General features: G+C 43.4%; 1 pseudogene; it reads left to right on the top strand.

Annotated features, from left to right (window-relative positions):
- Positions 1 to 8,568: 8,568 nt before the first annotated feature.
- Positions 8,569 to 14,635, top strand: part of LOC123442215 — a 135,078-nt pseudogene continuing 129,011 nt past the window's right edge.

Below are 14,635 nucleotides of genomic sequence, written 5' to 3'. Positions count from 1 at the left end.
ATCATTTCCTACATCTTCTCGCTTCTTCTCCTCCCTATCTGCGTGCAACGCAGGAGCTCTGCTTGCTTAGGGTCCGTGAAATACCGCTGCAGACGAGGAGTGATCGTAAAGTACCACACCACTTTTCGAGGAGCTTTCTTCCTCTTCTTGTATCGAGTAACGCCGCACACCGGACATATGGTAGACTCCGCGTGCTCGTCCCGATAAACGATGCAATCGTTCATGCACACATGGTATTTCACGTGCGGTAAATCCAGAGGACACATGATTTTCTTTGCCTCCTCGAAACTGTTCGGGCACTTGTTCCCCATGGGAAGACCTTCGTGCCAGAATGACATGTTCTCGTCGAAGCATGTGTTGGTCATTTTGTGTTTTACCTTCATCTCCAGAGCCATGAGCGTTACTTTCAGGCGGGTATCCTCGGTCCTGCATCCTTCATACAATGGAGTAACCGCGTCTATCTCCAGTTGATCCATCTTGGCTTTCTCTCGGGTGGCAGTTGTTGCGTTACCCGTCTGTTGAGAAGCAGCTCTTGAATATGAGGGTCCTGCATGCAGCCCATCGATGCTCCATCGTCGTCTGCTCCGGCATCTTCATCTTCATGATCATGCCCTTTTTCTTGATCTTCCTCATCATCATGTCCGGCATCTTCTACATGATGACTGTGTCCTGCATCTACTTCGTGATCATGTCCTGGAGATTCTTTGTCTTCTCGCCCGCCCTCGCCGCTATTGTCTTGCAACCCTTGCTTTTTTCTTGCCGGGCCCACATGGACGACTTCATAATCATCTTCATCACCTTGCCACCTATAGCCATCCATGAAACCACGCACGAGAAGGTGGTCCCACACCTGTCTGGAATCCGGGTCCATAAGGGTCTTCAGCTTGCATCTTCGACACAGACATCTTATCTCCGTCTCGGCCTTCGCGGAGCTCAAAAACCTATTCACGATGCCTTCGGTCATCGTGCGGACCATGGTCGCCTGCGGGGTAGAGCAAAACGATATGTTAGAACCAAAAACAATTTGGCATGACTTTTCCTAAAAATAAGACCAAAAAGAATGCATAGTGCCAAATTCTCGCCGAAACGGAAATGAATCAACATTCCGGCAAAATATTGGCAACTATCGCATTTCAAATACCGGTACCTACAAACACAAACATATGCAAAACCACAAACATATGTAGATCTAGGTCATAAAAAGTGTGTACACTTGTTGGAGGGACAAAAAAGTAGATCTAGAACATAAAGAAAGGTTTCCCCTTACTTACACGTGTTGGAGGGACAAAAAAGGAAATTTAACCACTTCATTTGGGTGAATATATGGTGCAAATGAGGTGAGCAGGAGGAGGCAGCCGAGACTAGTGAGTGTGAAGTGGTGGAGAGAATGAAGTGGGGGGGGAAGTGAGTGTGAAGTGGGCTATCAAAAATATCTACTCCTCCCAGGTTACCAATGGCGCACCCAGGAAGAATGCGCCATTAGTAACCAGGGTTACTAATGGCGCACCAGGTAAGAATGCACCATTAGTAGTTTCAAAAAAACTTAAAAAAATATTAGTAGTGGCACACCGTGGACATGGTGCGCCATTACTAGTTAAAACTAGTAATGGCGCACTTCCCATGGTGCGCCACTGGTAAGTGTAGGGAAGGGTGGGGGCCAGGTCAAATATAGTAATGGCGCACCAGACACATGGTGCGCCATTAGTAATATGGACACTAATGGCGCACGAGTGGTGGTGCGCCACTGCTATATAGCAGTGGTGCACCACATGCATGGTGCGCCATTAATATCCATATTAGCTATAGGCTTTTTTCTAGTAGTGCATGCTAAACTCTCCACACGCTTATAGCCAAAACAAGGCCTTTACCGATCATATCGTCGATGCTATGATAAAATCTCTTGAAGAGAAACTTGAATTGGAAGTTTCTATCCCTAGAAAGCTTCATGATGACTGGGAACCTACTATCAAAATCAAAATCAAAAACTATGAATGCAATGCTTTGTGTGATTTGGGTGCTAGTGTTTCCGCGATTCCAAAGTCTTTATGTGATGTTCTGGGTTTTAATGTGTAGTGGCCCGACTCAAGACGAGTCAAGCCTCTGTGTTTCTGTGCCATCTCTGGATCAGTATGCTGGCACACACAGTACATCAATGTATATATCAAAGTGCAATCACATGTAAATAGCATAAAACTGATATATACCTTAAATATCTCAGCGGAAGCGGTCAAGGGAGTGGAGTCCAAATAAACACCAACGGCAAGTTGAGTGTAGACCGTAACCCTGAATCATACTCTTACTCGTCGAAGAACAATATCTGCAACATAAGACGTTGCAGCCGTGTAGGTCAGCATATTGAATATGCCGGCAAGTCACATAAGAGAGGGGTGAAAAGTAATCATCTATACTATAGGCATATATGGCAGGTGGGGCTATAAGTTTTAGCGTAAAGCAAATTTTTCTCCTACAACAAGAGAGGGCTAAAAGCAAAATGTTACTACATTGTTGGTTGTTAACGAGATGGTTCCGCCAACCAGTTCTCGTACCCGAGTTATCAATAGTTACCCTCATCAAATATATTTAATGGTGTTGAGAAATCCAGATAACTCCAGTTCCTTTGGCTCAAGTCGTCCATGACCATGGACACAGCTAATCGATTAGGTTTGAGTAGTCTGCAGAGTTTTGCACACGTTCCCCACAATATTTGATCGCCTCTGAGTATGTCCTCGCACTTCAGGGTGTTTGAAGACCGGATGATCAAAACATGGTCTTTCAACGGGTCCCTCTGAATCCCTGTCGGTGCCCATCCATTCCTACCGTTCTTCTACATCTGCTAGCACCGCCTGTCCAGAATAGCCGCGTTGTCCAACCAAGCCAGAGCCCATAATGACTTGTGCCTGTGCAGGTAAGCCTTGGGTCTTGAAAATATCCGTCCGTCTCTTTGAGCCTGGGTGAAGCTTCCCGCAGGATGTCATGGCCGTCCCCAGCATCCCGGGCATCCACTGGGTTCTCCAGGGAGCCGATCAACCGTCCTTCACCCAGTGTTGCATTGCGTCCGAGGTCTTGAAAATCTTGTCTTAACCGGTCTTGATTATTTAATCAACCTCGCATCACTCGTGTTATGCACTCAACCGAAATCCCATCTACTCAAGCTTAGCATTATGAAATTTGTCGTCCCGGGGCCAAGTATCGGGGTTGTTGTGTGCCTACCACATGATACTACAATCTATACTAAAATTTCCAAGTACCTAAGCAGCATGCAATTGGGCATAGGATGGTAGAACTACGATGCATAAAAACATAGGTGATAGTATGATCAAAGTGACTTGCCTGGTGATGTTGACGAAGAAGAATTTCTCGAGAAATAACTTGATAGACTACTCGTCACTCTCCGATGAAATCTATATAACAAACATATCATTCACATAAGCACTCATACTAGCAATCATTCTAGCAATCAAAACGAAAGAGAGAGCGAGTAAGAATCCGAAAGAAACTTCAAACAAGACTAGGGAGTCTTCTACTACGTCAAACACTAAATAGTTTTGTCTAACAGAAAATAATAACAAGTAACTAAGATATGAGTTTAATGAAGATAAAATAAAGTATTTTTCACGAAACTTTTTGAAAGTATTCCCAAACGGGATTTGAAACAATGCGGAAACCAATTGCAAGTTACTAAGGAACTAGAATTGATTTCATGATAACAAATAAAAATAAAATCAACACTTGTTGCAAAACTACTATTATCTAATATAAACAAAACAATAATGTTTCGGAAATAATAAAGAAAATATTTTAAAACAAAAGTAGAAAAGGAATTAGTCGAAATCCTAAAAGAGGTGAAACAGAAATTGTTTCACATCAAACACTGAGCTAAAATACTCAAACAAATCTGAAATTTTTACCAACGATAAATTAGCTCACTAGTGATCAGTACCAAAAGGAATCAAATTAAAAGCTATTCTTAAACTGCTGGAATAGGCAAAACAAGGTTTAAACTAAATCTGATCTAACTTATATTTGAAAATTTCAAACATAGACAAATTATATGTTTTTAAAAACTACTGGAAATTTGTGAGCTACTGGAGCAAGAATCAATATCATTGGACTTCAGGATCAAAAGTTGTGGCCAAAACAAAACATAAACTTTCTGTTTTTGCAATTTAGACAGAAAAACTGAAGTTGACTAGCTAACAAATAGGGGGTAGACGTGGCATGGTACGATAGGCTGCGGGAGATGTTTGTTGCAACGTTTGGAGCAAATGACCGAGGCTAACAAAAACTTGCTGGCTAAATGATAAGTGAAATTAAAACCGTTGGTTTTCTACTCTAAACCGAAAGGGTATTCTAAGGATCTAATCTACACCATCTAATAATGAACTAAGGGTAAACTAAAAAAACAAAACAAGAAAAAAAAGAAAAGGAAGAAGGCCTTACCGTGGCTGGGAGCTACTCCCTCGCTGGTGGCCGATGGGGCTGGTCGTGGTGGAGCTCCGGTGGGGTGGGGAGGGGCCGGCGAGGGGTGGGGAAGGGGGCCGAAGGGGTGGGGTGCTCCTGGGAGGGGAGGGGGGCGAGGTGGAGAGGGGGGGCTGCAGGGGGGCGAGGTGGAGGAGGAAAACTGCTGGTGGTGCTGCTGCTCGCTGGCAATGGCGATGGGGATGGGGATGGGGCAGCAGGGGGCGGTGGAGGGGGGTGGAGGGGTGCAGCGAGGTGGTGGCCGAAGTGGTGGAGGGTTGCAGCGAGGTGGAGAGGGCTCGGCAGGGAGGGGCGGGTGCAGGGGGCCGATGGGGAGAGTTCCTGTGAGTTTTCCGGTGATGACTCCGGCGAGGTGTGCGTGAGCTAGAGGCGAGGAGAGGTGAACTTTTCAACGGGAATGGAACGAGGAGGCGCAGGGGGTTCTTATAGAGGCGACGGGAGAGGCTAGGAGGGAAAGTGCGTCGCGAATCTCGGAGGTGGGGATCCTCTGTCCATGGAAGGCAAGTTTCTTCTGTGACGTGAGGGAGAGATGGAGGTAGGAGATGATCTTCCTGGGCCAAAATAGGGAAGGGTCTTAATTGGGCCAGCTCCTATTTCCTAATAAAAGTGATTCTATTCCTATTTTCAAAACTAGGAAACTAAAACGTTAAAAAGGAAATCAAATCAATTCGGAATAAAGAGTTTTTTATATACTAAAATTATCAGAAAAATAAAATATAAATGATGGGCATTTTTCCACGGCAAATATAAAAACTTCAGAAAAAAATATTTTCACAAAATTGCCTAAAAGGTTTATTTTCTTTTGCAAATAATTTTCAAATGACCCTCTAAGTTTTAGGGTGCAAATAACATTCAAAATGCCCGGGTATTTGAGGATCATGTTCCTCTGCTCTTTAGAATGTATTTCCCGGCATTTCTTGCACGAAGAAAACAAATGGAAATGCAAAAGAATTCAATGCAAATATCTCCGTTCAAATTCTTTATAGTTGAAGAAGTCATGTCATCTTCTCTCTTTGCTTTTAAAAGATTGAATTTGAATTCACCGGAGAAGGGGAAAGTCATTTTATTCCCTCTCATTCAAAAGTTTTGAAAAGTTTCAGATTTCACACAAGTTTCAATCACTTAGGCAACCAACAAACAAACTAATAATAATTATATTAACATTCCAAAATTTATAATTTTGGGATGTTACATAATGAGATTGAGGAGTGTTCTCTTAATTTGCATCTTGCGGATTATACTATCAAGAAACCCATGGGAAGTATCAATGATGTTCTTATTATTGCAAATAGGAACTATGTACCCGTGGATTTCATTGTGCTTGACATTGATTAAAATCCTACCTGCCCTATCATTCTTGGTAGACCTTTCCTAAGGACTATCGGTGTTATCATCGATATGAAGGAAGGGAATATTAGATTTCAATTTCCTTTAAAGAAAGGCATGGAGCATTTTCCTAGAAAGAAAATAATATTGCCTTATGAATCCATGATGAGGGCACACCATCATAATTCTGTTTTGGCTGATGGCACACCATGAGACCCCACAAGCCCCCTAGGCGCGGCCAAGGGGGGCCGCGCCTAGAAGGCTTGTGGGCCCCCTGTGGCTCGTCTACCCTACCTCTTCCACCTATAAATTCAGAAAAATTCCAAAACTGCGTGAGAGATCCACGAAAATACTTTTCCGCCGCCACAAACTTCTGTCTCCGCAAGATCTCATCTGGGGCACGTTCCGTTTCCTGCCGGAGGGGGGATTCGGATACGGAGTGCTTCTTCGTCGATGATGCGTGAGTAGTTCACCATAGACCTTCGGGTCCATTGCTAGTAGCTAGATGGCTTCTTCTCTCTCTTGGATCTTCAATACAAAGTTCTCCATGATCTTCATGGAGATCTATCCGATGTAATCTTCTTTTGCGGTGTGTTTGTTGAGATCCGATGAATTGTGGATTTATGATCAGATTATCTATGAATCTTAATTGAGTTTCTTCTGATCTCTTTTATGCATGATTTCATATCCTTGTAATTCTCTTTGAGTTGTGGGTTTTGTTTGGCCAACTTGATCTATGATTCTTGCAATGGGAGAAGTGCTTGGTTTTCGGTTCATACCATGCGGTGACCTCTCATAGTGACAGAAGGGGCAGCGAGGCACGCATCATGTTGTTGCCATCAAGGGTAAAAAGATGGGGTTTTCATCATTGGTTTGAGTTGATCCCTCTACATCATGTCATCTTGCTTAAGGCGTTACTCTGTTCGTCATGAACTCAATACACTAGATGCATGCTGGATAGCGGTCGAAGTGTGGAGTTATAGTAGTAGATGCAGAAAGTATCGGTCTACTTGTCTGGGACGTGATGCCTATATGTATGATCATTGCCTTACACTACTGGAATTGAGAAATTTTCCGTCTGCCATGCCTTTGCCGTCTGCTGACGCATGGCAAAGATCCTCTTTGCCGTTAGCTGGCACAAAGCAGACGGCAAATAGGTTGCTGATGGCAAAGGTTTTATTTTCCGTCGGCCACCTCTTTGCCGTCTGCCAGCGGACGGCAAAGATGCGCCAGGCTGACGACAAAGATTGTTTTCATCAGCTCCATCTTTGTCGTCTGCCTCTCCCTCTTTGCCGTCTGCTAGCAGACGACAAAGGGGATGGCCACGTAACGGCAGCGCTCGGTCCCTCCCACCCCATCTCCCCACCTCTCTCTCTCCCCCACTCTCGACCTCTATCTCTCTCCCCACTCCCCACCTCTGTGTCTCTCTTGCGCCGCCCGCGCCGCCACCATCGCGTTGCCCCCTCTCCGCGACTCCCTCTCCCAGGTGCTTACTCACGCCGACGACTCCTCCGGTGGGCTCTCTGACGCCCTCCCCGGCTGCGTCATCCCCCTCGGTAACCGCCTCTGACCCCCACACCTCCCCCGCAAGGGTTTCGCCAACTAGCGCTTCCTTCCTTCCTTCCTCCTCACGGAGGACGTGTGCGCGTGTTCCCTCACAGGTTCGGTGACGAATGCGTTCCTGCAAAGGCTGGACCGGATTCAGTTTGGAGGCGAGGTGACGGTGGAGTGAAGATCTTGGTAACGAATCCGAATTGCCTCTTGGGTGTCCTCTTCTCTCTCTCTCTCTCTCTCTCTCTCTCTCTCTCTCTCTCTCTCTCTCTCATTTCTTGATCTCGTCCCCCCCTAATTGAATCAGATAGGCCTGCCTGCGCCCCTCCCTCCAACCTCCGCTGCTTCGCTCCCCACGGCGGCGACACGCACCAGTGACGTGTGGTGAGGTAACCCTCGTTCCCTTTCCCCTTCCTCTACTCCAGCCGCCTCGTTAGTGTGCTTTTTCAGCCATAGGCCATCGGACATAGGCGGATTTGGTATAGGATGAAGGGGGTCAATCATCGGAGCAGATGGGAGACAGATCCATTTTCTCCTGCCTTGGCCGAGAGAGTGAACTGGGCGATTAGATCATCTAAGCAAGGGCCATTTCACACACAGAGAGGAGAACGCGTCAACCTATAGGTGGTGGTGGCTCTACTGTTTCTTTACTGAATCTTATGACTCAACAGTTTTAGAGCTTCAGGCTGTAACAACATCTTTACTGTATTACCTTGATAAAAGTTCTTGATGACTTACAATTTTGTACCCTTAAATTAGAAAACAGACATGTGAGTGCCTCTCTGTTTAACCAGGTTCCACCGCCTACCATATGTTTTCTTAAAGACCAAAGCTCTTATTATTTGGCTCCACTGTTTGTTCTGTTGGGCTCAGTGATAGTCTGAAATACCAAATCTCCTTGCCTGATTGTTTGAGATCACCTGAAAAGGAAAAAACAAATCCCTCATGTTTCTTGTTTGATGGAAACGCCTCATTTATTCTGTTCGAGATCAACGCACAATTGTTTAGCTATGTAGTTCAGGATGTTGTGTTCCTTATTATAGTATGACTTACTATCACTGGTATGAGCTCAAGTAAACAATTTCCATATCTTTCCACGCTATATACGCCAGCTGCTTTGATTATTGTTGTGAACAACGTTTGCCCTCAACTTCTTTGGTGACTATGTGCTTCTAATTTTGTTCATGTCAATGCAGCCTTGAATCAGCTACTATGGCGGCCTTGCCATTGGCCATGGCGGAAGTCTATGATGCCAACTCGCACCTCATCACCGGCGGCGAGCTCCGCGCGCTGCAGCCAATCTTCAAGATCTATGGCAGGCGACAGGTCTTCACGGGCCCCATCGTGACGCTCAAGGTGTTTGAGGACAACGTGGTGGTGCGTGAGTTCCTCGGGGAGAAGGGCCAGGGCAGGGTGCTGGTGGTAGACGGTGGCGGCAGCCTGCGGTTCTCCATCCTGGACGGTACCAAAGGGGGCGGAGCCTGATGGTGCGCTTCTCATCCGGAAGGTCTACATCGTCCTCTATCTGCGGCTTCTCCTCATCGCCGTCGTCGCGGTCATCGTTGTCAAGGTCCGCGCCATCCCCCACTTCTTCGTCTCCTCCTACGCTGGCCTCAGGCTCTACGTCTTCCTCCTCATCCTCCACTTCATCGGTGAGGCCTCAAACCATTTCTCCTCCATCTTTTCCATTAGAATTTCTGATCCGATTGATTGCAAGGAGGTTTTTCTCTTTTTTGGTAGAAGAAACAGAGTATGTACAAATTTAAATTACTCTGTTTCTTTAAGAACAGAGTACAGCATACAACAAGTGCATTTTTTGGTGCCTAAAAACAAATACTATGTTGCACCCAATTTGGGGATCTGACAAAGATTATCATTTTGCTCTCTGAATGAACTAGCCACTGGATAGCTTCCATGAATTCATGCGTGCCAGCATAAACACTTGGAATTGTTGACGTGAAAATAAAAGGTCGTTCTGGGTATCCCGACGAATTTATACGCGATACTGCTAGTTGTATGAGTGTGATTTCATCATGTTCTTCCTACAAAAAAAAACTTCCATTATGTCTGATTTTGAGGGCCTTGGTGATAGGACATGACTAACTTTCCATTTGCGTTCTTTGCATTCTCGTCCCCACAAAAGCTTTGTGAATTCTTTATTTTTGTAGGAATGTCTCATGCGCTCTTAATTTTGCTTTACTTCTGTAGAATGGGATGTAGTTTCTCTATGAATTGCAGATGGAGAATAATATGTTACTAAAATGCTGCTTAATGTTTTGCATGCAGTGATGTGCCCGTTGTCCATCTACCGTCAGAAGCACCGAGTCAACCTGTTTCTGCTTGGTGTCTTCACAGTGGCCATCAGCTTCTTTGTGGGCTTGACATGTGCCTTTAATAGCGGTAATTGTCTTCCCACCATCAGATTATGTAAAACAGCTCCTGCTGCCAGCTCCTAGCTTATTCTTGAGTCACACTGGTGCTTACGTAAATCATCACAATGCTCCTGCACCATCAGATTCTTGAGTCACATTCATAAGCTCTTAGCTTGTCCACCATCTGCCTTTAATGCCCTTGGCTTGTTAGTTCCTATTAGCTCCTAGCATGTTCACCATGTGCGGCATTTGTAGTTTTCTACTGCTATTGTGAAGCATTTTGCTTGTTTATGGACATGGTTTAGAAATAGATGTGATGTCAATTTGCCATGGCTATGCAAATGGTAGACACGGCCAAGCAACCCATGTAACTGTAGTTGATGCATTTTCCTAGTCTATGTTGAGGGTTAAATTGTAGTTGTTGGTCACCATTTATGATTGATATGCTTGCCTGAATTAGAAGCATTTGTAGTATTGCCAGCTAGAAGGATTACTTTTTTAGAAGACCATGCTTTCCTATTTTCAACTGTTATTTTCTGAACTCAGAAATTGGCAAACAATAACCTTCACTTTTATTGCAAAAGAGGATCAACAATATGCACATTTTTATTTTATAGTTTTATAAGAGCCAAATCAAGTTGTTACATCTTTATTTTACTTTTTAACACAACATTAGCTGAGAACGAAAAGGAAAAAGAAAAAAAAATAACAAACTGGCTGAAAATGTTCCACAACAGAACCTATAGTTTGAACGGGCTCCAGGATTATACTACATAATATACTTTCATGCTCCAGGTTAGATTTGGAAGCAATATAGCTGCACAAAGATGAGCCATCGTTCATACTGTGAATCCTGATTATAGTTGCAGGAGAAGAATATGATACACTGTTTCCTAGAGCTTCTAAAATAAGGGATCATTTTGAAGAGAACACATCGGAAGATATTCTCATCTCAATAGTTATCTAAAATATGAACATATCACAGTCTTCCTACTTTTGTATTTGTTTTGATATAGGTATGAACAGAACATTTGGGGTGATGCGACCTAGTCCTCGAGCATTCTTAGTTGTTTTGGCTGTTTTGCTTTTTCTAAATCCTATAATGTACTTTATCCAGCTAAAAAAATGTACATTATCAATCAAACCTAGAGCTACATAATGTCCTTTCTCCCTTGTTTCAATTGTAGAGACTCCTGCTTTGAGAGTTTTTTTTCTAGGGTTGATTGCTAAGGTTCTTATTTTTTCCCAGCTCATTTTAGCTTGTGCCGAGGGGGGAACGGGCATTGAAGATCTTGCAGAGAAGTTCCCTGATAAGATTGTTAAGGTCATCTATTTCTTCAACTTGATTTTGGATCAATGCATATATATCCTGAGTAGCAGCTTCACTTGTCATAAGAGAGATACAACACAACATTTAGTTTGCATTGATTTCATAATCTGTTGGGTAGGCCTATTTCATTGATTGTATGTTGAAAGCGGATGTAATCTTATTGATTTTCACATTAGATGCCTTTTGTAATATTAGTATTTTGTTGTCTGGCCTTAACAAGTTGTCTACATATATGCAATGAACATTCCCGCATATATGCACTTTCTACCTCTTCTTCTTCTTTTACTTATTATTCTTTTAGTCTTTTTTCTTCTTCTACTTCTTCTAACTTTCTTAATTACTCTCCTTTTTGCAGATTTGATTAATTTCATGGAAGCTGGCATTGATGGACTGGTAGTGTTTAGTTTTTTCATTTGTATTGACGAACGATGTAAAACTTATGTATGTATATATATGGATGAACTATGTAAAACTACGTATTGTGCTAGCCTATGTGTTCTCTAGCTTGTTAAATATTTCATGATGATGTTGGAAATATATATGCTATGAAATATATGTGTTGAAGATGTCTAAAACTATATATGTTGTGAAATATGTATATAGATATAGTATAATGTGCTAGCCTATGTGTTCTCTAGCTTGTTAAATATTTCATGATGATGTTGGAAATATATATGCTGTGAAACATATGTGTTGAAGATGTCTAAAACTATATATGATGTGAAATATGTATATAGATATAGTATAAAAATGTAGGGAAATAAAAAAACAGAAAAAAAGGAGCAATACAGGCTCTTTGCCATCTGCGAGCAGAAGGCAAAGCCCTTTGCCATCAGCGAGCAGACGGCTAAGGGCCGCCCCACGACAAACGGCAAAGGGCAGGCTCCCGGCACACGGCAAAGGGCCCAAAGCCCTGGGCTATAGCAGATTGAGTGCCCCCTTTGCCGTCAGCCCCCTCATGGCAAAGGGGGAAGGGCAGACGGCAAAGAGGGGAGAGAGAGGGGCTGGGTGCCCCCTTTGCCGTCATCCCCCTCATGGCAAAGGGGGGAGGGCACACGGCAAAGAGGGGAGGCCTCCGTTAACACTTAACGGGACCGTCAGTGGATCTGCCGTCCCATTTAATTTGCCGTCTGCCCCCTCATGGCAAATATTCTTTGCCGTCCGCCTTACAAAAGCATACGGCAAAGAACCTCTTCATCGGATATATTTTTGCCGTCTACTTTGCCGTATGCTGGCGGACGGCAAAGCCTTTGCTGTCCGGGGTTCCCCCCTTTGTCATCAGCCATGCCAGACGGCAAATTCTCAGATTCCTGTAGTGTTAGATATCGTCATGACTTTGCACGGTTCAATCAATTGCTCGACAGTAATTTGTTCACCCACCATATTATTTGCTATTTTGAGAGAAGCCTCTAGTGAACACTATGGCCCCCGGGTCTACTTCACATCATATTTTCAGCCTTACACTTTTACTTCGTTGCACTTTCCGCCTTCAGATCTCACTTTGCAATCAATCTTGAAGGGATTGACAACCCTTTATAGCGTTGGGTGCAAGCTCTTTTGTGTTTGCGCAGGTACTCTGGACTTGGCGCGATTCTCCTACTGGATTGATACGTTGGTTCTCAAACTGAGGGAACTACTTACTGCTCCTGTGATACATCACCCGTTCCTCTTCAAGGAAAAAACCAACGCAAGCTCAAGAGGAAGCAGTGATCGATTTTAGGAAATTGAATAAAGCCACTAGGAAAGATCATTACCCTTTGCCCTTTATCGACCAAATGCTAGAAAGACTGTCTAAACACACACACACATCTGCTTTCTAGATGGTTATTCTGGTTTCTCCCAAATACCTGTTGCACAATCTGATCAGGAGAAAACCACTTTCATACGTATGTATGCCTTTTGGCTTATGTAACGCACCGTCGCTTACATACGTATGCGTTTTGGCTTGTGTAACGCACCTTCCACCTTTCAAAGATGTATGATGGCTATATTTTGTGACTTTTGTGAAAAGATTGTTGAGGTTTTCATGGATGACTTCTCCGTTTATGGGTCTTCTTTTGATGATTTCCTCAGCAACCTTGATCGAGTCTTGCAGAGATGTAAAGACACCAACCTCGTCTTGAATTGGGAGAAGTCCCACTTTATGGTTAATGAAGGCATCATCTTAGGACATAAAATTTCTGAAAGAGGTATTGAAGTCGATAAGGCTAAGGTTGATGCAATCGATAAAATGCCATGCCCCACAGATATCAAAGGTATAAGAAGTTTCCTTGGTCATGTTGGTTTCTATAGAAGGTTCATTAAAGACTTATCTAAGATTTCTAGGCCTCTTACCAATCTCTTGCAAAAGGATATTCCTTTTGTTTTTGACAATGATTGTGAGGAAGCCTTCGAAATACTTAAGAAGGCCTTAATAACTGCAACTATTGTTCAACCACCTGATTGGAACCTACCTTTTGAAATCATGTGTGATGCTAGTGATTATGCTGTTGGTGCTGTCCTAATACAAAGAGTTGATAAGAAGTTGAATGTTATTCACTATGCTAGTAAAACTCTAGACAGTGCCCAAAGAAACTATGCGACTACGGAAAAGGAATTTTTAGCAGTCGTGTTTCCATGTGAAAAGTTCAGATCTTACATAGTTGATTCCAAAGTCACTATTCACACTGATCACGCTGCTATTAGGTACCTCATGGAAAATAAAGACGCTAAACCTAGACTTATCAGATGGGTTCTCTTGCTACAAGAATTTGATTTGCATATTGTCGATAGGAAAGGTGCTGAGAACCCAGTAGCAGATAACTTTTCTAGGTTGGAGAATGTTCTTGACGACCCACAACCTATTGATGATAGCTTCCCTGGTGAGCAATTGAATGTCATCAATACTTCACGTAGTGCACCGTGGTATGCTGATTATGCAAATTATATCGTTGCCAAATATATACCACCTAGTTTCACATACCAGGAAAAGAAGAAATTCTTCTTTGATTTGATACATTACTTTTGGGATGATCCTCACCTTTATAAGGAAGGGGTAGATGGAGTTATTAGACGTTGTGTACCTGAACATGAACAGGGACAGATCCTACAGAAGTGTCACTCTGAGGCCTACGGAGGACACCATGTGGGAGATAGAACTGCCCACAAGGTATTGCAATCAGGTTTCTATTGGCCCACTCTCTTCAAGGATGCCCGTAAGTTTGTCTTGTCTTGAGACGAATGTCAAAGAATAGGTAATATCGGTGAACGTCAGGAAAGGCCTATGAATTATTCACTTGTCATTGAACCATTTGATGTTTGGGGCTTTGATTATATGGGACCTTTTCCAATATCCAACGGGTATACTCATACCCTAGTTGCTATTGATTACGTCACTAAGTGGGTAGAAGATATCCCAACTAGTAGTGCTGATCACAACACCTCTATCAGGATGCTTAAAGAAGTCATCTTCTCTAGATTTGGAGTCCCTAGATATCTAATGACCGATGGCGGTTCACATGTCATTCATGGTGCTTTCCGTAAAACGCTTGCTAAGTATGATGTCAACCATAGAATTGCGTCTCCCTATCACCCTCAG

The sequence above is a fragment of the Hordeum vulgare genome, chromosome 3H (genome assembly GCF_904849725.1).
Source record: "Hordeum vulgare subsp. vulgare chromosome 3H, MorexV3_pseudomolecules_assembly, whole genome shotgun sequence".
In the NCBI taxonomy this organism is placed as follows: domain Eukaryota; kingdom Viridiplantae; phylum Streptophyta; class Magnoliopsida; order Poales; family Poaceae; genus Hordeum; species Hordeum vulgare.
The sequence above is the reverse complement of the archived record's forward strand: the minus strand, read 5'-3'. Positions and strand labels throughout refer to the sequence as shown.